Consider the following 25,705-nt stretch of genomic DNA (forward strand, 5'->3'; position numbering starts at 1 on the left):
TATATTCAAGTTTTGACTTTATATATTCCAGCACTGACTTTATATATTCAAGTTTTGACTTTATATATTTAGAAACAAGTTTTGACTTTATATATACCGACGCTGACTTTATATATTCAAGTTTTGACTTTATTTATTCCTACAGTGACTTTATATAATCAAGTTTTGACTTTATATATTCGGGAATGACTTTATATATACAAGTTTTGACTTTATATAGTTAAATTTAGTCATCATTGCATAACTTTTTCTTTACCCAAGAAATTTAAAGACTACATTCAACTTCCATTCCTAACAAAGATATTTCTGGCGACTAAATAGAACCCACTTATATCCAAATTCGAGCTATTGAGCTGTCGCCTGCCTGCCTGAATAAGTCAACCTCGCTTCGCTCTTACTTTTTTACCATTTATTTAATCATGGCTAGTGGCAGAAAAATTATAAAATGGAAGGAGGATTACATTGAGTATGGCTTTACCAAAACAATTATTGATGGCGAATCGATTATTCATAAAGCTTCAATTGGTGATCTGTTTTTCTGTGTTAACCTCATATTTTTTCATACTTCTTCTCAAACCAAGGGGGTGCGAGGGTAAAATGAATGGAGAAGCGCTGATCAATGTAATCGGTGTACCAGGAAATCATGCATTGACAGAAGTTCCCCTTTGTTTGTAATGCAAAGTGTGATTAAATGCATGATTTTTTAACGCGTTATGGATTACATGCATCAAAGCTTCTCAGCTGTGCTTGTGCTAAGAAAAGGAAACATTTTAAAAATAACGTAACACAATTATCAAAGTAACCTTTTGTAAGTAGTGCCTGGAGGATTCAGTGTGGAGAAACTGTAGAGACAGCATGTGTATTAACTTGTGGATTTTTCTGTGAGTATTTGGTGGCAGCATCACAAAGTCGCTTCCGTAACACTGTGTTAGCTGCGGAGCTCATCTCAGAGCGAAAGAACGTCAGATAGAGCCCGACGTAGCCAGGGATCGGAGGGCTACCAGACCAGAGTGGAAGGCAGCTGCACCTGCAGGTAGGGTGACTTCCCTGTTGCGAACCCCGATGGGAGAAGCAGAGGAGACACCAGTTAGAAAGAAGAAGGCACCGTGCTTTGGATTTTAAGAGACCGCTTCCAGCCATTGTTTTAACCTTATTTGCATTGTTTTTAAAGGACTTGTTTTTTTTTAACTAATGAATTTTAACCTCCACTAATTCACTCATTTTAATGGATTATTTATTTAACGAAGACTTTGGATACACTGCATTTTATTTAATTTGAACACTGTTTTGTTGTTTGCTGGTTTTAAAATACCTCTCACCTTTCAGGAAGGAAGTGCATACATATAATATAAAGTAGAACTCAGGATCTAAAAAAAAAATTGTTTTAACAGGCCAGTTAATGTGAGACCAGTTAAGAGGGATTGTACTGTATAATAATTATTAAAATCTGATACAATGAATATTGTGCTCAGAGCAAAAGGGCATATTTTTATTCTTATTATAAATAATTACTCAGCTACACTCTGTAAATGTGAATTGTAAATTGTAGGACATCAAGATCTGAAATAAATGTAAGAACAGGATTCAAATAAAAATAATAATAATTCTTTGCATTTATATTGCGCTTTTCTCACTACTCAAATCAATTAGAGTTAAATCTGCAATTTTACTGATCTTGTTATAGAGTTTATTTGAATATTGGTTGCCTTCATTCAGGGATCAGGTTTTAGGTAGGTATAACTGATTGACCATTCATGCAAGCCAGCCCTAAAAAACATACATTTTAGAAGAAACTGAAAAATCTCATAGAAATATTTCCAGAAATTTCATAATTTCATTAGCAGCAAATTTTTTTAAATTTATTTTTGTATTATTGCAGCCAGAATAGGACATTGTTCTTTGTAAGCTAATGCTGAAACAGTAGCTAGGCAGTGTAGGCTTGGGCACTGGGCTTTAACCCATCCAGTTCAGGCCTTTCTTTCTGTGTGACCATGAGTCTATCACTTAAAAATGAAGGTGCCAGAGTGGCTCCCAAAAGACCAATACAGATGAATGTTCAAGACAGAACCTTCGTTTATTTAGATCTGTAGCAGGCTCCATACAGTAAATAATCATGAATAAGTGGTAACAAATTTGTGAATGGCTCATGACTTCAAAAGGACTCTAACTGTATACAGTAAGTCAGGTTAAGTCCAGGTTTTCTTAATTTGTCAGTGTTCTGCTAGTTAGCCTACCATATGTTAAAGATTTCAGATTTTTTTCTACATACTGTATTAGAAAATTTTTCAAAGCTGAAAGGACCAATTTCATATGCGAAGGACAATCCCCAGAATGAAATGGTGCTTTGTTAAGCACAGGTTGTATGAGGAACCACTTAACCTAGTAAAGAACTGTAAAGTGCCAATAAAGATAATTATTTTTAAGAGCATGTGACAACTTTTACATGTCAGAGGATTTTTGCTGTGAAACAATGTGAAATATTAATATTTTCTATCATTATTTGTCGAATAATTGCACCAAAGGGTTTTGAGAACTTGTTTATGGAAATGAGTACAGATAATGTGTCTGTAGTAGTCCATCCAACATCCATTATCTAACCCGCTATAGTCTAGAGTATTAATTACACATTATACTGTAAGTACAGAAGAATAGTATAGCATGGCATTTACTTTATTATTGGATAACAAGTTCCACACTTATGGACTCCATATTTACTTCAATATGTCCTCTATATAAAATATAACTGATAGTTTTGTAGCATGTGGAGTAGTGCAAAACATTGGGGCAATCAGATCTCTTCTGCTGCTTCAGTAACATGCAAACTTTTGGACATCATCAGTTATGTGGTAATGAAGCTTCAAAACAGTGTGCTTCATTAAAGAGATGCAAGCTTCAAAGCCTCAATGTCAAATGTCCCATATTTACACAATTCACATTGCACATTAAGACAAAAACCAAGTCATAAAGTCCAAGGAATTTTGTATATCTCTGCAACAAAAAGTGAGTGAGGCATAGATATGGGCAAGGATATTAAACCATTTCCTAAGACGGGAGGACTATTCCTAGAGCTGACCTTCCATTCATACTGAGTAATTCAGCAAAAAGGCCCTTGGTTAGGGAGCTGACCAAGAGCCCAATGATCACTCAGACACAGCTTAAGAAGTCCTCTGCTAAGATGAGAGAACCTGTCGCAGGGACAACCATCTCAGAAACTTCTCTTGACTTAAAGGCATAGGACAGCCTGCTTGGAGTTTGCCAAACAGCCTTTATAGGATAGATTCTTTGGTCTGATGAGACAAACATTGAACTCTTTAGGCAGAACTCCAAGCACTATGTCTGCCGAAGAGCAGGTACTACTCATTACCTGCTTAGTACAATCCCTACGGAAAAACATGTTGGTGGTAGCATCATGTTACAGGGCTGTTTCTCAGTGGCAAGGATAGAGAGACTGCCCAGAACTGATGGAAGGATGAATGCAGCAGTCCTTAAGGACAACGTGCTCCAGAGTGCCCGCATCCTCAGACTAGTGGTGATGGTTCACCTTTCAGCATGACAATGACCTGAAGTCAAGACAATCCTGGACTGGCTTTAGGACAAGTCTCTGACTTAAGCCCCATAGACCATTTGTGCCATGGATTGATGGCACACATGTTTTAAAGATGGCAAGTTATAAATGCTTCCCTTCCAGTTTCACAGAGCTTGAGTGGATGTGCCAGGAAGAATGGAATAATTGTCCAAATACAGGTGTACAAAACTTGTAAAGACCCAAAAAGACTTGAAGCTGAAAGTGCTGCCAAAGGGGCTTCTAGAAAGTACTGAATCAGAAGTTGGAATATTTTTTGTGAAAAAGAGATTTCAGTTTTTGATTTTCAAAAATTTGCAAACCTTTCTGAAAACATGTTTTCACATGGTTATTCTGGGTTATTGAGTGAAGATTGATAGGCAATAAGCAAATTTATCCATTAAAAATAGAATCTATAACACAATAAAATGTGCAGAAAATGAAAGGCTCTGAATAATTTCTGAGTCCACTGTATATATAAAAAAGTATAATATATACTGTACTTATTTCATACATAAACATAAAGTGGTGTTCTATATAAATCTGGCAAAAATCAGTGTATAATTGTACATTTAAGTGCTTTTGTAGGTTCAAAGCTAAGCATATTAACAACTTTTAGTGTTTGTCTGAAGACTTGTGTTTCTTTCATAACAATTGCAAAAATTATTATTTAACTAGTAGCATGGCAATAGTTACTTAAGCTACTCCAGCATTTGAAAAAAGAAATCATACCACTTTAGATGGATATACCAATTTTTTTTTACTTTTGGATATAACTGAATACATTTATTTAATATACAAATCGAAAAAAAAATATTTTTTTATCATCCATCATTCAGAGTCACAAGGGGTTAGAGTCTACTGTGGCAACATCGTACAGAAAACTAGTTGGGATCACTCTTATAGAAAAGTATTGTATGCTTGCTGCAATCATTACTTTCTTTATTTCTTTTTTGTTTGCATAGTTGTTTCTTGAGTAGTGTAAAGTTGTTTTTCACCAGTAGTGGAATACGAAGGAGGAGGACCTAATATGAACAGTTAATAGGAAGTTGTAGAATGAAGAATTTTGAAAAATAGTTGGAACAGGACTGTGCAGCAGCCCTGGTAACTAAGACTTTGTAGTGAATTAAATTTGTTTTCAGTTTTGCAGTTGCAGTTTTAAAATTCTATGTTACCCTTTGTGTGACTAGCCATGTTTTTCATGGTATTTTCCTCTTTAGTGGCCATTTTGAGTATTTTTGGGACTTCTGTGCTTGGGGAACAGTGAGGAAACTAGTCGACTATTTAGTCAAAAGCAGAGCTGAATGCAGAATAAGCCTGGTATAACTGAGTCTGTACATGAATTTGACTGATGAGTAACATGTCCAGAAAGGTAAGAAAAAGCCTTTTTGAATTTGGAGGATTTTGAGCTCCCAAAGGCAAAGAGGAAAAGAACATTATGACAACACCAATAACAAGTTCAGTTACACTAGTTTTATTGTTACCTGAGGTGGAAGAGTGCAAAATAGAGTAAGTAGTCTCTCGTAGTTATGACACAGCTATTCCTATTGCCCTAACTCAGGTTTGTTTCTTGTTCATTTAGTATTTTTGTTTCTGTTAAAATTCAGTTTTTCAGATTGTGTTATAAATTCTAGTTTTATTTTTGTTTTCTGGATTTTATTTAGTTGATATTGTGTTTGGTAATTATTTTGTAATGATGTGCTAACACTGTATATATTAATTTGCTTTGTTTTTTTCAGCTTCCTTGCCTCTTGTATATACAGCCCAAAGAGGCAAGGCCACCTGAGTATACAGTGGTGGGAACTGCCAAGAAGTATAAATTGCGAAGCTGCTGATCTCACAGCAGCTTCAGCACTGCTAGTTTGGGACTTTTGGATTTGAGTTATGATTCATGTTTAGATAATCTGGTTTTGGCCCCTGCTTTGATTAAAATATGCTGTTATTTAGATTACTGCTCATTGGTTTTGTTTGCTTTAGGTCACAACTTATTGTTGCCCTTTAACCCTGGATTTTTTCGAATTTCTTCATAATAAATATTCCAAAATGTTAAAGGAACTTTGTAGGTTTTGTTAGCCAGAGGGTTTTATAGTTTCCCACTTTCTCCATTTTGATATCAGTGAATATTTTGTGAAGCTTATCAATCTTGGTCTCATCTCAGACCTGTGTAAGTGTGAAAGACAGTCTTTGAAGTTTGGGCTAAGCACCCTGGGGTTGAGGCCTTTTAAGTTGGCTTAGACCAGAAATAAGGGCTAGTTTGGCCTTTTGTTTGACTTCTTGAGGCCTCCTTTCCCTTTCTGTACCTCTTTGTGGAAGGGTTTGAATACACATAAACAGAGAAAGGTTGTGATTTTCACTGAGAGCTCAGATATGGTGTATGGGGGAACAAGGGAATTATTTTTAATAATGGAATAATTACTATGAGAATATAAAAAGTTGGGTGAAAATTTAAGTATGTCTTTCCCTACCAGATGTTTGTTAAATTTGTAAGATGTTATTATTACTAATCAGGGATGAAACAGGCTGAAAAAGATACCAGCAAAAAAATGAAAAGTTTTTAGAAGAAAATCAGAAATTACTATATGTGTGCCTGGCTGTCTGTCCCTCACTGTTGTTGTGTTCATTTCACTCTTTCTTCCTTTTCCTTATCTCTTTGGTTGTTAGCTCATAAGTCTTACCTGGGGACAAGAGGTTTGGAGAAACAGAATCTTCTCATTTGAAATTTTGACATCTGTGTTTTCCTCAACAAACTGATTCTAATCAGTTCTAATGTCACTACACTGGTTACCTGTGTCATTCAGAATTGACTTTAAAATTCTGCTTATGGTTTATAAAGCCTTAAATAATCTTGCCCCATCTTATATATCGGAATGTCTGACACCTTATATTCCAAATCGTAACCTCAGATCCTCAAATGAGTGTCTCCTTAGAATTCTAAGAACAAAACTTAAAAGAAGTGGTGAGGCGGCCTTCTGCTGTTATGCACCTAAAATCTGGAATAGCCTGCCAATAGGAATTCGCCAGGCTGATACAGTAGAGCACTTTAAAACACTGCTGAAAACACATTACTTTAACATGGCCTTTTTATAACTTCATTTTAATCGTAATTTAACTTAATCCTGATACTCTGTATGTTCATTTCATCATAACAACTATTCATGGTGGCTCTAAAATCGGTACTGACCCCTACTCTCTTTTCTGTTTCTTTTTCCGGTTTCTTTGTGGTGGTGGCCTGCGCCACCTCCACCTACTCAAAGCTTCATGATGCTCCAACAATGATGGACGGATTAAAAGGAAGAAGTCTACGTGACCATCATCATCATCAAGCCCTTCCGTGAGAACCCTAAATCCAAAGAGGACTGTTTCATTTATGTTAGGTAGAATGCCCAGAGGGGACTGGGCGGTATCATGGTCTGCAATCCCTACAGATTTTATTTTTTCTCCAGCCGTCTGGAGTTTTTTTGTTTTTTCTGTCCCCTGGCCATTGAACCTTACTCTTATTCGATGTTAATGTTGATTTATTTTTTATAATTATGTCTTTCATTTTTCTATTCTTTAATATGTAAAGCACTTTGAGCTACTGTTTGTATGAAAATGTGCTATATAAATAAATGTTGTTGTTGTTGTTGTTGTAATGTTATGAATGAGTGTACAAAGTGGCAAGAAGGGAACAATGAACTGGCATTTAGTTTTAGTGCGAGTGCAGGGACTACAGTTCTGTTTGCTGAGGATTGCATCCCAAGTTCTGTTATTGTCATAGAAAGTTTTAATGGACAGTAGTCAAATGTAAAGGCTGGCTATGGAGAATGTGTGTTTATGTTCCTAAATATGTATGCTTTAAATATTGTACTAAAAAGTGATCCATTTTTATCACAGTTAGGAACAGATCTGGATGACTTCAGGACTGGGGAGCGCTTCATTGTAGGGAAGCATTAGAAGTGTTCAGTATGGTAGATGTGGATAATGCAGAGTTACTGTATTTGCCCACTCTGTTAGGGAACTGAGTGCTTACATGGTTATTCATGATTTTGTTGATATGCTGAGGGAGATGCCTGGCAAAAAGCAAGCTGTGCAGGTGGGCAGAGTTGTATAAGATCACTTTCATCTGCATAAGCACCACTTGAATTTTAAAAATAATTCTCTTATTACCCTGATTTAATTACTGCCCAGTCACAGTTATGTCTACATGTTTAAATCTTCAAAGTGAGTACTGACATTTCATTCACCATATTTTATTAGATAAAAGCTTTATATCTTGCTTTTCATTTTTGGAGAGATGAGGGTTAAGGAAAGGTCAGAATTAAAACTTCGGGTAGTAGTGAAATAAAGGTAAAATGTAGCTTAGGCTTTTTGTCCAGCATTATACTTGAAATATTGCAAAACAGATAAGAAAGTAAAAGTTTAGAGGATACAAGTATTACAAATCATCAAACTCTAAGGTTACAATATAATACTTATAATAAAACTGTGTTTCAGAATAAATAATATTTAAGAAGATGTGCTGTCTTATAAAGGCTATCTAAAATTCAATGTATAATAGCCATGAATGCACTCCTTTAGAGAAGAAAGCAAGAAAAAATATGGTCTGCTTTCTACAAAGTCCATCCTAATGATCATCTATTAATACAGCCTGCCGTAGACTGAAGTTTCTGAAGTAAACTTCATTCTGCTAAACTTGATGCTTATTCAAGAAATGTGGGACAGTTCAATGACCTGTAAAGTATTCAAGAGGTTAATATGGCAGATGCAGAATGGCTACTTAGTGCTGATGAACTATCAGATGCTCTTTAGCAGTTTGAATCACAGTTACTAGTCTAGATGCACTTTCAGAAGAATTCAATTAATTTATTTCAGAACAAAACTATCTTGGAAGTCTTCTTATTTTTTCTCTTTATTGGTCCCCACTACTATTTAGGTTGATGTGCTTTATCAACCTTCTCCAAACTGCTTGGTCCTGTACCTTCTCACCAGTCGCAATCTTTTAAATCAACTCTGCCTACTAACAGGTTGAAGTGCAATAAGGGCTGTTCATGCTCTGCTTTCCAATATAGACTGGCGTTTCTCATGGCCGTAAACAACGAGAAAATCAGTTCACACAGAAGCCGAATTGGAATCTGACTGCATTAAGCGTTTCAGCTTTATTTACTTTGCCTCTCCTGAATTGCCTGAAATCGGCAGCCTTCTTTTGGTGTAGCTGGCTACAAAAGCACTCAGTTCAACTTATACAGCCCAAACTCCACTCTTGCAGACATGGAGAAGGTATACAAAACCGAATCTGATTCTGTGGCCAATTCAAGACGCACACACTATTCCAACGCCTCAGCAAAAAGCTCCGCAACCAAAGCACGTGCGTGTACGAGCATCCTTCGCAATGAAAGAGCTTGCCATTAAAAGAACGGGCAAGAATGGAGGCAGAGACACTTGCACTGGAGGCAGCACTAGAGGCACTTCAGTTTGAAAAAGAAGCTGCTGCCGCAGTAGTTGAAGCTGAAATATTAGCAGCTGCAACAAATCTAAATATGAGATCCGCAGCCACCGAAGCTCATCTCCAGCTAAGGGAAGAACGGCAGAGTATGTAACTCTTGACGCTGTCACCTCTCAGCCTAAGACACCTACACACAAAGAAATGGAAACATCACCTGCAGCACAACAGGACGTCATGATGAGGAGTCCTTCACGCAAATGAGGTGACCACCCAATTTCTACAAAGGTGCAGGTGGGAGAAAGTGAAGATGTCCAAAGATCGTCATCACAGTCAGCACATGAGGAAAGGACAGCAGAGTATGTGTGGAAGTGGACGGTATGGCTCACATCTTATACTGTCACCTCTCAGCCTAACTCACCTACACGTAAAGAAATGGAAAAATCACCTGCAACACAACAGGACGTCATGCTGAGGACTCCTTCACGCATCTCAGGTGACCACCCAATTTCTACAAAGGTGCAGGCAGGAGAAAGTAAAGATGTCCAAAGAGTTGTAGCGGGGCCACATAGTTAGTGTTTAAATGTCAGTTCTGAGTGTGTCTCGTTTCATTGTCCCATTTGCTGTTTGTATGTGTATCAGTTAATGCCGTCCCCGTAAAGGAGGACGGATGATGGAAGGAGACCACAGCCGCAAACCTGGAAAACACCTGTTCTTAATTAATCAATCACAGCCGTCACAGACTATTTAAGAGGAAAGAGGAAGGAGAAGAAAACAAAAGACCGTTTTGTTTCAACCACTTCAACTTGCTTGCTGTTTCTTCACATCGCGCCTTTCACCAGTTTGCTTTTCATTTTCCGGACTGTCTTTCGACCTGCATCTGCTGAGACCCCGGGGTCGATTCACCATCCACCATACGCAGAGGAATCACGGTGAGGTTGCTCCAATCGCCGGGAAAATCAAACACCACAATTGCCGCTAGTTCAGTCATCCGTATTCAGGACATTTTTTATATTCGGACTCAAGTTCCCAATCATTCTGTTTTTCAGTCATTTTGTTGTTCGTGTTGTGTGTTATATGTTACAGGGACAAGGGAGGGTTTTTGTATTTATATTTGGTGCTGTCTTGTTGTTGCTGGGGTGGAGGGATATTTATATTTATATCTGTTTTATGGCATGTCTTGTTTCATTTAATACATTTAATCCGTTTAATTTTACATCCTGCTTTTGTGTACTTGCATTTATACCGTCGATTGTGGGGAAAAGTTTAATTGTGTAGAAGTACGGCTTGATAGTTAGATTTCTCAGTAAATTATCTAGGCCACAGGTCTTGGAGGTGTAGCTGCCGGCTGGGTAAAGGGGTCGGCCGTTACAGAGTGTCATCACAGTCAGCACATGAGGGAAGGACAGCAGAGTATTTATAAGAGCAGATGGTATGGCTCACACTTGATGCTGTCACCACTCAGCCTAACTCACCTCCACGCAAAGAAATGGAAACATCACCTGCTGCACAACAGGACGTCATGATGAAGAGTCCTTCATGCCCACCCATTTTCTACAAAGTTACAGGCAGGAGAAAGTGAAGATGTCCAAAGAGTGTCATCACAGTCAGCACATGCTATTTACACAAGACTGCTCCACCAAGCACAACTGCCTGATCATGACATCAAGGCCCCTCCTTTAAAGAGAAGCCCATTCACATACTCTCTACAAACCTGTGCTGGAGTTTTTGAGACAATTGGATGGAAAGCAGTTGGTTTCCAAATAGAGGCTGTGAATGGAGTAGTAAGTATAGCCCTGCCTCTACTTATTGAATGCAATGTGATTTTGAACAATCGCTCAGAAATACCAACACCAGAGGCAGCAGTTTACCACCCTCGCTTGAAGTCTGTGGCAGCCCGTATCCTAGAACTGGACACTAATGCCCACATTCTACCGTTGCTTGGAAGAGACATCATCAGAGTGCACAAAGTCAGAGAGCAAATTAATGGCCCTCACAATTCACCCTTTGTTCAAAGACTTGACTTAGGTTGGATTCTTGTACGTGAAGTTTGCCTTGGAAATGCACACAATCCAATAGTTTGTACTTTCAAGACAAATGTTCTGGAAAATGGGCGACCTTCGCTTTTCATGCCTTTTTACAGCCACCTTCACTTGAAAGGGAGGGTGACTTACGATGGGGACCCAACACCATTGGCCTCTTTGATCAAGTCTGCACATAAAGATGTGCTGGGCATGTCAATATTTGACAAAAATTATGGAGAAGGAACCTAGTAGAGACGAAGTAAATAGCTATGTTGCTTTGCTACCTTTCAGATTTTCCAGATCTCATCTTCCCCAAGACTCATGAACAGGCTCTTTCTTGCCTTGTCTCTCTGCAGTGCTCTTTATACAGAAGACTCGAGATGAAAAAGCAGTTCACCAGCTTTATGGAGAAAGAAATTGAGAATGGACATGCAGAACCAGTCCCTCCAATGAAAGAAGAGGAAGACTTCTGGTACCTGCCACTTTTCAGAACATATCCACAGAAGCCTGGTCAAATAAGGGCAGTTTTTGACTCTATGTTGCAAAGGAACAGACTGTCTGCACCTCCAGGTGGTTTCACAGTGAATGATCTCTTTAAAAGCCAGTGGAGACAAGTCCAAGCCTTCACAAATAAATTCTGGATATGCTGGAGACTTGAATACCCTTCCACTTTGCAGAGCAGGTGCAAAGGATCTTACCGATCCAGAAATTTACAAATAGGAGACATTATGTTGTGGAAGAAGAGTCCACTATCACTCAATAAATGACCTATGGGATTTGTCACCTTGGTATTCCCTAGCAGTGATGGTACTGAACTAAAAATAGAAGTTAAGACTGTCTCTAAGGGCATCTCCAGAAACTCTATCAGGCCTATCATAAAAATCTTTCTACTAGAGAATGGATAAGTTAACACAATGTTTGCTTCAATGTACTGTTTAATGATATAATGTTATCATATCAGACGGAAAGTGTTCTGCCCAACATGTTGTTTGTTGAGCTGTGCTCCCCCTTCATCTTGTCATTTATTAACATACCAGTCAGTCACGTCCCACACTTACAGTGGTGTCATAAATGTCTATGAAACTCACGTAAAGTATGTAGGTCGCCTAATAATCATTTGAATACAATACACCCCATGTGTCTCACGTAGGCACCCCTTTATTTCTTGTTTCGGTCACGTATGAAGCGTATCTTATGGTATGTAAACCACTGGGTCTGGTTAGTTGTGGTACGCAGCAATATGAACCTCTGTCTATGTCAAACAAAAACCTGGTTTCTTCAATATCCACAATATGCATGTGATCTTCTGGAGTTCTCTTTTGGCAAAAGGCTCAAGCATAATTAAACTGTGCAAAAAATAGTTGAAAGTCATTATCAGCCACCATGAATTGGAAAACGAGCATAAAGCCGGTTGTACTTTTCTTGTGTTTTATAAATACATTTACTCTTTCATGTGCTCTGAAGTAAATAGCATCTATCCCCTTTTTACGTCCTTGACCCAAGCCCCTGATTATTCATGCTATGAAATTACTGGCCGCTGCACCAGCAGATCACAATGTTTCAACATATCAACAAAAAATAGCTGGATAAAAAGTAAACTGGCACTTTATAACTGGACTGCACACAGCACACACTTCTGCCGTTCAGTGTAATTAAGCTCAGCAAAAGAGTGGTACAGCGGGACATGTGCCTTACTGCTGAGATAATAATAATGCAGGTATTTTTACTACAATAAAATAAGTATTACATTAGGTTCCTTGTTACTTTAAAAAGTAATCAAACTACTTAATGCATGTTACTTTTTACATGCTCTTGAGATTTTGCTGTTGAACTTAGCACTGTACAGTATGTGCTCACCAAAATAAAATTAACAGTTTCTGAAATACTGAAAAGGATTATTTCAGTTAGGAGAAGGCAGATACAGAATGGCTACTTAGTGAGCATTTGCCTCACGAAATGTATCTGGTTGACACTTCTAGTTGTGAGTGCTGAAAATGTATGTAAAGCTAAACAGGCGAACAGCATGCAACAGACGTGTAGATTACAAAATCACTAACACTAAACTATTAACTGTTTACATGGTCAAATAATCGGGTTACTCAGTAAGAAATCTACCTCTCTTAACCTGGTTTCTCAGAGTCCAATAACATTGTTTTTCTAATCAGAATCATTGTGCTTCCTTCTTTTACAATGGATGCATAATGACCGCATTTGACATCCTCATTAGGTGTCACATAAACCAATGTAACTGACTACAGTATTTGTAACTAATCACAAAATGGTGCCGTCCATGAACCAAACCACAGTCAAAATGGCAATATAGTGATGTCACAGATATAGTATTAAATAAAAATAAATATCAAAGTAACAATATCCAAACAGTAAAAAATTACATGTAATAATTCAGGACGTCCTTATCTGTGTTTGTGACACCTGATCTGTGACAGAAAAGACGAAGTACACAGAAAACTCTGAAAATTGGGAGAATATTTAAAAGCCAAACCCATGGCTAGCAACCTAATCTGCTTCTAAGGAGCATTGAGACAACTATTTTCATGCAGATATCTCCAAAATTAATATGTCTTAAAAATACAATTGCCAAACTGCTGGTATAAACCTTAGTATTATGTTGTAGGTTTTATAAGCCATGCTCCTTGACAGGGTACACACTAAACTAAACAACTGTTTGCTTTTGTGTTTCATTGCTTGTGACACATTTAAAAATAGCAATAGGTAAGCCACATGCAAATAAGGGAAGAAAAAAACTTGATAAATGTTTAAGATTTAAGGTTTAATGTTTTTATTTTGTCATATTTACAAAAGAAAGCATAAAAATACAAAAAATATATAATATAAAAATAATTTTCAAAATAATTTTTTCAAAATTATCCATCCATCCATTATCCAACCCGCTATATCCTAACTACAGGGTCATGGGGGGGGTCTGCTGGAGCCAATCCCAGGGTACAATGCAGGACACAAACCCCAGGCAAGGTACCAGCCCACCGCAGGGCACACACACACACACTCCAAGCACACATTAGGGACAATTTAGAATCGCCAATGCACCTAACCTGCATGTCTTTGGACTGTGGGAGGAAACAGGAGCACCCGGAGGAAACTTATGCAGACACGGAGAGAACATGCAAACTCCATGCAGGGAGGACCTGGGAAGCAAACCCAGGTCTCCTTTCTGCGTGGCAGCAGTGCTACCACTGTGCCACCATGCTGCACTTTTTCAAAACTAATACTGCAAAATACTTTTAAACAAGTAAAACATTATAAATAATTTATGGAGGCCCCATCCTGGTATGATTATTATTATTTTTACACCGAGTTCAGCTCTGGCACACCCTGAATTGGACAAAAAGGGTATAGATGATACATCAATGATTTGACTGTTAGTGAGAAAAATAGCAAGAGGTTTTAAAAAGCTACAAATAACAAGTCCAAACATTATGTTGATCCTTTAACAGAAAAAATTACACATACAGTATCCAGGGAAGCTACCATTGATTGTATTTGTGGGTAGAATTTTAGTTTATCTGTAAAGTATCTACATATCACACAATTCATGTTTACATTAAGACTAATTCTGACATTGTCCAAAATGATCATTATTAAGATTAACAGCCATTTCCTAGGTTTACCTTGGTTCGGTGGTTGCTCCCAAAACTTTTTCCTCCATTATCTGTTCTCTTGGACATCTTTTAGGGTGAGACATGTTTTTTCATTTCATTGCTCACCACCTCCAATCATAACTTGTATGACTTCCAAGGTGCCACCAAATCCCCAAACCTCAAACGCAATTACACCAAGACAGCCTCAGGTGCAAATAAATGTTCACAGTTCACAATGCCTCCTTTTTCAAAGTCCACACCACAATCTACCTCCTTACACTGCTTCTGTTGAGTTTTGACCTCTGCCTCCCGAGTCTAACTCATCCTTAAAGCGAAACGACTTCTTTTTATGATAGACCTGGGAGAATTTCTTGAGCCACTTCCTCATATAATGGAAGCACTTCCAGGTGATAGGAAGCCTCCCAAACCAGGGATTTGTATACAAAACAGGACTCCCTGGTCGCCACCCAAGGACCCTGATAGAGATGCTTTTCAAAACTACAAGTCTCAGGCAGCCCTGTGGGTGTCCAGACTTGGGGCCAAAGCAGTGGAGTACTACCCACCTCTCCTACTCGGGGATGAACTGTTCAGAATCCCCCAATCTATGCATTATTCTTTTATCCCAACTGGGACAGGAATCAATAACCACCTCAGCCTGGACATACCTCCTCTCACGTTATCCTTCTCCTCTCAAGTTATCCTCTTTATCACGTTACAGCCTCCCAGCCAGGCAAGACTTCGCTTTCCATCCCAGTTGGTAGGCCAGTCCATTCACCGTGGCACTTACACTTGTCTGATATTTTCTGTTACTATTTTCTGTTATTCAGTTGTAGCACAATAATCAGTAGAATTTCCAAGTTAATACAGTTCATCTGAAAATTTTTTCACCTTGAAAATAAAATTCAGAATAAAAGTATTTTTTGTAAATTCATCTCTAAACAGTAAGTTTATTTTAAAATGAGACATGCTTATAAAAGTGCAAAAAAAGCATACATTTTGATAAAATCATACAAACACATTGAAATATTAACATCAAATCATCAAACTAAAGATTAATAAAGCTGAATTTTATTTAAACCCAATTCAATTCAGCTTCAAATGGTGCAATTGTAAAATTATTAGCTTAAATGTATTTATCCTGTCTTTAACTTACAGTGTTTTGTATATCATTAACGTAGTTGCAACTTATAATGAACCATTGACTTCACAGATGGCTGCAAGTGGAAACAGACAGATTAGGTTTCATGTTAGACACACAAAAAAATAGGTCTAGCTTTAGCACAAACCAGAGGTCTATGAAACTTGAAATAGTGCATAGAAGTTAAATGTGCTCTAGGGAGGCTTCCGACTTAATTTATAAAGATAGAAAACTGTATCTACTATGAAGAACATTTTTATGAGAAAACGTGCACAAAGTTGCCACCCGGTGGACTGTTGTCTGCTGAAGGACAGCATTAACATCCAGCACAATTTATGAGAAGCTGCAGTAGCTTAACCATGAAAGGGCATTCTTTACTGATACAGGGATGGTTATTAGGTTACTGTATGCTTCTTATCTGAATTTTATGCGTAGAGATAAACATATCAAAATAGTTACAGGAAAAGCATTCCATATTGGACGTATGCAGCTTTAGTTCTTGTTAAGTAGTTCAAAAGAAGTGCCTCATGCTCTTTATAATATATTGGTTTTACCATATAATCCATTTTCAATTTTTCCACATGTGAGGTTTATTCATTTAAAAGAAAAAAAAAACTTCCTGAATAAATGCAGTATCTCATCTATTTAATTTGTCATCTACTGACATTATGAGGAAAGTCTAATATTGTACCTATTTTAGGCTGTGTAACCACATTCTGTAATACACAGTTCCTCTTAGTCTGGCCTTTGTAAAGCCACAAAAGCAAATGATGAATGGTGACATTAGCTCTGGGTTCTCTAAAAAGGCTATGTCAGGCTAAATTAATATCTGGGGCTCTCCAGTTCTAGTCTGAGTCATCCTCACCATGGAATTCAAATTTAATAGAATTTAGTTGAACTAAGTTCACTTTTATAAACCATATCCGCTCAGCAATGTGGAGCACTGTATCACAGTGATTAGTGCTTCTGCATCACAGACACACCGTCCTAGGTTTGAATCATGTACTCAGTCATTGTTGCTGTGGAGTTTCAAAGTTCTCCGAGTGTTTGAATGGTTTTTATTTTGGGTACTCTGGCTTTTTTGCCATATCTGTAACAACATGAATGTTGAGTTAATTAGCAACTTTAATTTGGAGCTATTGTAACCAGTCTCAACCACACGCGCCGTATTGGTGCATCCTGGCCTTTGGATTCAGTTAACCCTCAAAGCTTCTGTGTTGTGATTTATATGCAACATGTCGTACGAACTGCCACAAAAGAATACTGAAAACACCCTTTACTTCTTGATGTTTTCTCTTTTTTATTAATGGTCTGAAATATTAAACAAAGAACATAAAAAGTGACAATTCAAGCTCTGTGATTCCTCCTCCTCTCACCGTAACACAACAGGGCCAGTCTAAATTGCAATGACATACATAACCATACAATGTTTTTTATATCCATCCATCCATCTGCTGGTTTTTTGAAACAAGCTTATTCTGCATTCCATTTACATTAGAAGTTGGAGCTGGGAATATTGTCACACCCGAGTTGACCGTGTTCCTGTAAAACATTCAGAAAACCAATATGAACATTTCCAGGAATCCTAAGTTGTACTTACTCCAATGAAATAAATAGCAGTTAATAATAATGCACTATGTGGTATTTTGCATATTCAAACGCTGCTGCAACACGTCCACTGATAGAAGTTGGACAGTACTGTGTGTACGACTGATTTAATAAGACACAAATAGACAGAAGTGCTAATAAACAGTGCAATACTACAGTTTTTACATTTTTGTACATTGCCATTTTGGGTTGGCATCATAATCTAAAGTCGGCCAAACTCCAGCTTGACAGACCAGTCCCAAGTTTCCAAATCTGACTTAAGGCGGCATACCAGTTGAAAATTCAAACTAGAAACTTGGAAATTCCAACTTCCTACTTCAAATGGAACACAGTCTTATTCCACTATAATGTGCTGGTGGCTAAACACACATTTAAAGGTATATTTATTCACATCTGGCAAGTCTAAAGCTACCCAATAGCTGGGAAAAGCTACTGCCCTTATTATGAATGTAATAAAAATCAAGAGAAAATCAGTTTTATTGTCAGGGTGAACAAGCACAATCCACGGAAGCAGTGACCAGTCTAGAAATTAAACCTCTGAATTAGCAGATGTCAAGCAGCATAACTAAATACTGGATCACCATGCCATCCTAAAGTAAATGCAATAACAGTTATTAAAAAATCTGGCAGAACTACTTTCAGAATTACAAGACTTTAAAGATTTAGTAAGTGTTTCAATGCTAGTATAACCAGCAATCAACTGTGACACAGTTTCAAGATCACTGTAATTTCAGCCTTAATTTCAATTTTCACAATTTAAAATAGTACTGTGAAAGTGAGAACAATCCGTTAGCAGGATTAAGAGATGCACAATAAACAGACACACATCCCTGTAGATGAAATTAAAAGATTAACTGAAACTTAAGCAAAGCAAAGTAAATGTTGTATTTAAAATGTATGCACTTCTTTAATGTTAAACAGTGGTCAAAGTTTAAAAGTGGAATGCAATACAGCAGCATTTCCCAAGTCTTCATAACAGTTTTAATCGCCCCCCCCCTAACATTTTTTTGAAATGTAGATGCATATTTTATTATACCTACTTAACTTTTATCGACATTTATCTAACTCTATATTTATTGTTCTAGTATCAGAATGTAGTTTAAGTTCATTTGTTTTGGTTTCAACAGATGTTTTTTTCATATTTTTGATTACTGTTTTCTTTTTTTCACATCTTCGCGCCCCCCTTTTTGTTACCTCACGCCCCCCCTAGGGGGGCCCACCCCACAGGTTGAGAACCACTGCAATACAGTAAAACTGGCAGGGGGAGCGAGTATGAAAGTTTCTGAAGGAAGCTAAATGGCTTCATTTGATTAACACATCTCAAGAACTGTTTACGCAATCACTCTTTACTGCAAGTTGAAGATCTTGTGGGCAAACAGTTATGGGGTGCAACAGCAGCATTTCACCATAACCATCACACGTAGGCAGGGAACATAATTTAAAACCAGAGCTTCTCTCTGCTTTCTGCCAGTATTACATTATAACTGTTCATTGCCTGTTTCAGTTTAAAACAATACTGTAAGCATATTTACTCTGAAGAGCACCTTGTAATTGTGAATACTAAGAACGGCTCTTCATACAGTGAACACTGAGGGGCTGTTATGTACAGGGTGGTCCAGACCTAATTATGCAATTTTCATTACGCTATCACTTATTAAGTTTATTACTCCAAGCCTGTATCTAGCTGAATGGAGGACAAGTGGGACGTTACATGGAAAAGCAGTGAATTAATTCAATGTAAGTCCATTTTCGTTTATTAAAAGATATTTCAAACAATTCTTTTGTCTTGTATTGTTTTCCTGCATTGCATTAAAAGTTGCATAATTAGATCTGGACCACCCTATAGTTTGTTCATTGAAAGAATGAGATGAGATGAGATAAAAAGTTTGAGCACCATAGGGTGAACCCCATATAATTGGTAGATGAATTGGCTTAAAAGACCAAATTACTTGAGAAACAATCGTCAGTTGGTGTTGTGGTAGAACATCTTCTTCGGATGGGAGACATACATCAACTAACTCCATCCAGTGGTGGTGTTATTAAACACTACACTCCTAGCATGTAGAGGGAGGTTTGTTGGTGGAAGCGGAAGTGACATCACAGTTCCTCGTGTCTTCAGTCTTCAATTCTGGGGAAGAAAGGGGAGAAAATGGGAACAACAGCAGCAACCCCCAACCCAGATTGGTGATGCAGTAAATTAGAACAATCTGAACGAGAACAGAACATTCAGGTCAACAAAACCTGCCAGTCCTCTACACTTAATTCTTCCAAAATAAATCTAGTTTTGAAGGTCCCTAAAGTCCTACTGTCCTCCACACTACTTGGCACCTTAGTAGCAAATAAGTTGCAGTACGTTACTTGGTAACTGCAGTAGCAAATAACCTTGATGATGCCCTCTACTCACACGTGTGTGACAGCATACCGTTTATAAAAAATTATAGGGGATTTGTGAACAAAGAATGTAATACTGTAAACTTAATCCTTACAGTTAATCTGCGGTGGGTTGGCACCCTACCCGAGGTTTGTTCCTGCCTTGCGCCCTGTGCTGGCTGGGATTGGCTCCAGAAGACCTCCGTGAACCTGTGTTAGGATATAGTGGGTTGGAAAATGACTGACTGACTGACTGACTTACAGTTAATGAGAGCTAATGTATAAAATGATTAGAACTAACCTGTCCCCAGCTTATTCAAGGTGGATTTGGTTGGGAATGGAGTGGATATTGATTGGGAATGCAAAGCTGGGCAGTGTGTTCTAAAGAAAAAGTATTATTTACAGAAGGAAAGCACTGATTTTTGTTGTTTGAAGTGTATAGCTAATGTGTGAATGGGAAACTGTTGAGTCAAAATACGATAGCTAATCTGTCAGTTTGGAGATAGAGTATCACTGTGTTTAGCAATAGTGCCAGAGGTCCTTGGAGGAAATTTAAAGATTAATTCGGGCAAGGGTGTGGAAGATATAAACATAAGAAACAACTGCACTCTTTGCATATAAAGTTGAACTTTGACAGAAATTCTGAAAAATTTGTATTAATAAAGTTATAATTACTTACATAATAAAACTATTATGCACATTCTTTAGTAATACATCCATATAAACATTACAGTTTTAATAGGAATATAGTTCCTACTACTTCAATAATTTTGATCCCAAAAGATTCTACTATACCACTCCTGTATACATTTGAGGTGCCTCTGACTTTATTAAGGAAACACTACATAAATATCCTAAGGTGATAAATTGAATAACAAGTAGAAGAAGAAGAATTAACAGCTTTCTGCACTTTGTAGAGAGAGAGAAATGCAGCCTGTTCATTTCCTTATTATTGCTTACCTTAAAAACAATGTACTCATAATGACAATTTAAATAAAAACAGAGTGTTCATCCAAATATAGCTTGTCCATTTGTAGTCACTTAAAATATCCATTCTTTTTCTAATTCGCCTTTCTCCATTAGCGGGAAACAGGAAGTGAGAACCTGTCCAGGGAGCATCATGAGTACATTCTGAAAGAGACTCAAGTCTATTGCACACATCCCACTACCCCACCAAACCTTCAAGGGCCAATTTTAAATAGACAGCTAATCAATCAGCTATATATCTTTAAGTCTTTACAGTAAAGCAGCGTACAACAAATCAACTCATTCAGGAAGAGAAGTGAATGCAAACTGAACCCAAGTCCCTGTAATTATGAGACATTGTTACCTCCTAAATTACCTTCTCTTTCTCTTTGATTTTCCATCTGTTTTTGTATTATGGGTGTTTAGTCATAAGGCAAAGAAGACCTGCAACAACAATTAAAATGTAATGGAAACCTTGGCTGTTTAGTATAATAATGATACATTCACGATTAATAAATACTTTTAAATGGCAAGATGAGTGGTGGATTGATTCCAATCAATTAATTATCAGCTTCATGTTTGGATAAGCCAGTAAATAATAAGACATTTCAGAACCTTTCACAGTTGATCAGGATTCCCAAAATTGTGATTATTTTAAAGCTCCTTAATCACATTTCTTTTAACAAAACAAAAATTATTTTTTATTATTTCTTTAACACCTGAAGCAAAGAAATTGTATATTAGCTTAAATTATAAATAGTATAAGGACATAAAAAAACAGGGAAAAGGCAGATATAACAAAAATTAAACACAAAAAATTGTCTGCTCTTATTTTATTTACACAAAGGTTAGTTTTCCATTTTAAAAGCCGTTTCATTGATTGCTTTCTCCTTGAAACGTTTTGTGTGACGTCACAGTTCACTCACCCATTCTTGCTCTAATTCACAGCTCTAGGTAAGGTTTTCTTGTTATGCTTTAATTCAAGGTTATTTTCTTGCTTTTTAGGCAAAAACTTGTAAAAGTTTACCTGACTAAGTTATTACTGACCTTGCTAAAATGTAACAGCTGCATATGAGAATGCAAAAATTTGCTGTTGTATACTAACAGTTTAGAGCTTGTAAAAGGCGCTATATAGCGCCCGACCCGGCACAGACTACGCAGAGGCACGTGTAGAAGAAGCAGGTTTTTTAAATTCTTTTCTTCAGCCATGGGGCACGGCTTCCCCGTGTCCCACAGGCCCAACACAGTCCCAAAAGCACAAAACAGACTTTACACAACCCTTCCTGGCACCACCACTCCTCCCAGGCAACCTCGTCCTCTTCCTCCCGATTCTGGCCCTGAATGAAGGGAGGTTGGCCCGTTTTATTGCCCACCCGGAAGTGCTCCAGGTGCCTGACCAGCTGGTCTTAATTGCACCTCCGGATGGGGCTGGTAAGTCGTCCTTTGTGGCGGCTGGCTCTCCGCAGCACCCCTAGCGGCCACCCCATCTCCCAACCGGGCTGTGGTGGACTCCATGTCCCATGGAGCCACGGGGGAGACTGAGGAAGGACCCACGGCCAGGGAGACTGTCCAAAGGCACCCCGGGGAAGGTATTGCACTGTCCATGGTGGCTCCCCAGGGATGTATGCAGCAGAGGCGTCCAGGCCGGGCATGGGACCCAGCTGTCCGTCACAAGCTTTAAATAATCTTGCCATTGTTAATGCAGGTTTATAATACTAGCCCTTGAAGGAGATATCCGATGCTGTGTTGGCCGACATTTTCTATAATTTTGAGTTTGATTATAAAATTTGTGTTTGTTCTGGAGTGCACAAGGTCTGTGATATGGTCACCCTCAGCTTGCGTTGGAAAGCAGGCTCTTTGCTGTGTCAGTTACACGCATCACAGGGAAAAGTGTGGCTTTTTCTGGCATGCTGATAATTTGTGAATATAGTTATTTTCTGTAGAAATTCAGGCATGGCAATTGCTGCCCTGAAGTAAGATTTCATCTCCCTAATTTGGTTGAGCAACTGATATAGAACTGGGGCTTGGAAGAGCTGATAATAGTGGCACAGTTCCCCAAGATGTTCAAAGAGTGCTCTATTCCATGAGTTACAAAGGAAGATAAATTCCAGTGTCTAAAAGAAAAAGTAAGAGAGAAGAGTGCCTGGTTTTATGGGAATTTATATTTTTCTGCTGATTGAGTTTAACTTTATTTCCAGGCATTGCACAAAGCCTGCTGCATGGGTGCTGTCATCATAGTAGACAAGAGGTCAGCTTTCACTTACAAAGCTTATAATGAATGTCCTCTGGGGGCACCTTTTGGTATGGCACAATCTATTAAATTTAAACTTAGTTTATTTGTTTTATAGTACATGTTCACTGAGTACAGGTTGAGAGAGCCTGCACAAGTTTACAGCAATAATGCAGTAAACAAAGGGTTAAATCATATGTCAGTTACATACATTAATGTAAAAAAAAACAAGTTAAATAGCAAGCATTTTCAATGCAAATCACGAAAGTGCTGTAAACATTCATTAACATTACATTAGAGATATCAAAACACAAACTCCAGTAAACAGAATTTCTGTTGGAGTTCCATCTTCGTTACTTATAACAGGCAAAGTGGTAGTTCTAATGACCCACTGTATGCCAATCAGTTGCCATCTCCTCCAGAGCATTACACAACATTACAAGTATGTTAGGCAGTCCATGAAAATTTCTTTCATCCTGGCTCCTAATATCTCTGATGTTACTTCTTACATTTTCGAGTAGCAGTTTAGCAATATGGCAGTGTCACAAACTGTAACGCGGCAGAACCAAGAAAAGCAGTTTACAGGAGGTCCAGTAACAGTTGCTAATGGTCACCACACTTGTATATTTGTACAAATGGCTAACAAACAGAGTTTTAGTATGAAAAGATGTTTTAGCTTACTGTATCTTGATTAATCAGATTAAGTTCAGAAGGCTAGCCAAACAGATGTTGCCTAATGGTACAGCTCCAGAAGTATCTTAGTTCAGCTCAACAACACAAATACGTATGTGTCAAGAATTCAGAGGGGAGAGAGGCCCTGAATCTGCACCTTTCTTAAGCTTGTTTTAGATGAGTCCCACTGTAAGTGCAGTCAAAAGGGTAATGCCTGCTCTGCCCTACACCTTACATGTACAATATACGGTATGTCAATTATTGGAGTGATGCCTAAAAACACATGAAGTTTCATTTGAATGTAGTACCTTCTTAGTGGAGGTTTTATGTTTTGAATACTTTCATTTAAGGTTCCTCTGTGAACCCTTATAGTCTAAATACATTCTATTAGATTCCTTGATGTATCTGTGAGTAATGGATTGGTACTCAGTTCATGGATGTTTTCCTGGCTTCAGTTCTCATTGAGCTTAAACAGGAAAACAGCACTCTATTTTTCTAAATCTGGTTTTCTCATTACAGACTAAGAGGGAACAAAACTTAGACAAAAAATTTAAATGGGAACTATTTTGCTTTTATTTAGCAAAAAAAAAAATGGAGTAAGCAAAATTTACTTGTCGAGATTTTTAAAGTTAGCTAAATAATCATATCATACATTTTTGGATAAGTCAATAATTCTTACAATAATAAAGCAGATTTAATGTCATGATATAAATACTTTTCTACTTGCTTTCATTTTTTTTTTTTTATTGTAGACAGCATATCATGGCATTATAGAGGAGTGATAATGGGGTATCAAAAAAGAATAAATCATTAAGCAAACACACACATGCAGACAGTAAGACTCAGAATGATTAGCCTTTCTTGCACCGGCTAACCATAACCACAAGACAGACCATTCACTTAGTACAGTACTGCAAAATCATCTCCCATTATGCTGGGGCTCCATCTTCAAGGATGCAGAAACACCCAATGGGGGCTCCATAACACATACTGAAATGCTGGATTCAGACATTTTATTAAGGTAGGAAAAGTAACAGAAGCCATAGTTAAAAGAGAAGTCTTATACCAGAAAATCAAAGCAAAAATATTTTTCTAATGGTCTCTAATATCTTATTATCCTGGTCAAACTGCCTGTGTGGAGTTTGCACCTTCTTCCTACAGTATGTCTGTATGTTTGTTTCACCAAGTACTCTGGTTTATCTTCCATATCCCTAAGAGATGTTAGGCTCTGAATCTTCACCACCTGAAATGGTGGTAAATTGTTATGTTGTGTGGATTTATTATCTTCAGAGTAATAACATGAAGCCAAATGTAGAAAATTTACAGTGAAATATTTTTTACCAGATTTTTTGGCACGAGAAAAGTACTGTATGTGTTCACATATTAGAGTTTTCTATTAAAAAGGAAGTCCAAAAAATTTCATAATTTGTGAGATATTCCATCCTTATAATGTAACATGAGTGGTATGATAATGCGGTTGTTTAAGCTATTACTTCATGAACCCAGCATCTTGGATTTGAACTCCATGCCTGGTTGTTGTCTATATGCAGACTGCTTGTCTTCCTCAGTGCAGTTTTCTTCCCACTTCCCCAAATCAGTGCAGGTTAAGTTCATTGATGACTTTAATTTTGGACCCTTATTATAAATGTGGGTATATGTGAGAGGGCCCTCTGGTGAACTGTCGTCCCATCCAGGGATGGTTTATGGTCTGTATTCTGCAGTGGATGGGAAAGGTTGCAGCTCCCTACAACTCTGAGTTCTATTAAGTGGCTTTAAAAGTGTTATTTTACAGTTTACATTAAAACATGTTTTTTTGCAATTAAATTTGTATTGACATTGTTAAATTTCACTTCCATGTGATGTAGTCATAAATACACAATCAAGTTCAAATTCAGATTCTAAGATGTTCAAAATGTCAAGAAAACTTGATTTTAACATGGTGTCGGTAACCATATAGGGGGCACCACTGAGCCCCAAACCGCAGACACACCAATACACAACACAATTCCAGTTTCAAATAAATAATTTTATTTAACAAAATGCCATCCACATACAATCACCAGAAAAATAAACCATTCCTAGTCCTTCCTCCTCCA

The sequence above is a fragment of the Polypterus senegalus genome, chromosome 4, assembly GCF_016835505.1.
Source record: "Polypterus senegalus isolate Bchr_013 chromosome 4, ASM1683550v1, whole genome shotgun sequence".
In the NCBI taxonomy this organism is placed as follows: Eukaryota; Metazoa; Chordata; class Cladistia; order Polypteriformes; family Polypteridae; genus Polypterus; species Polypterus senegalus.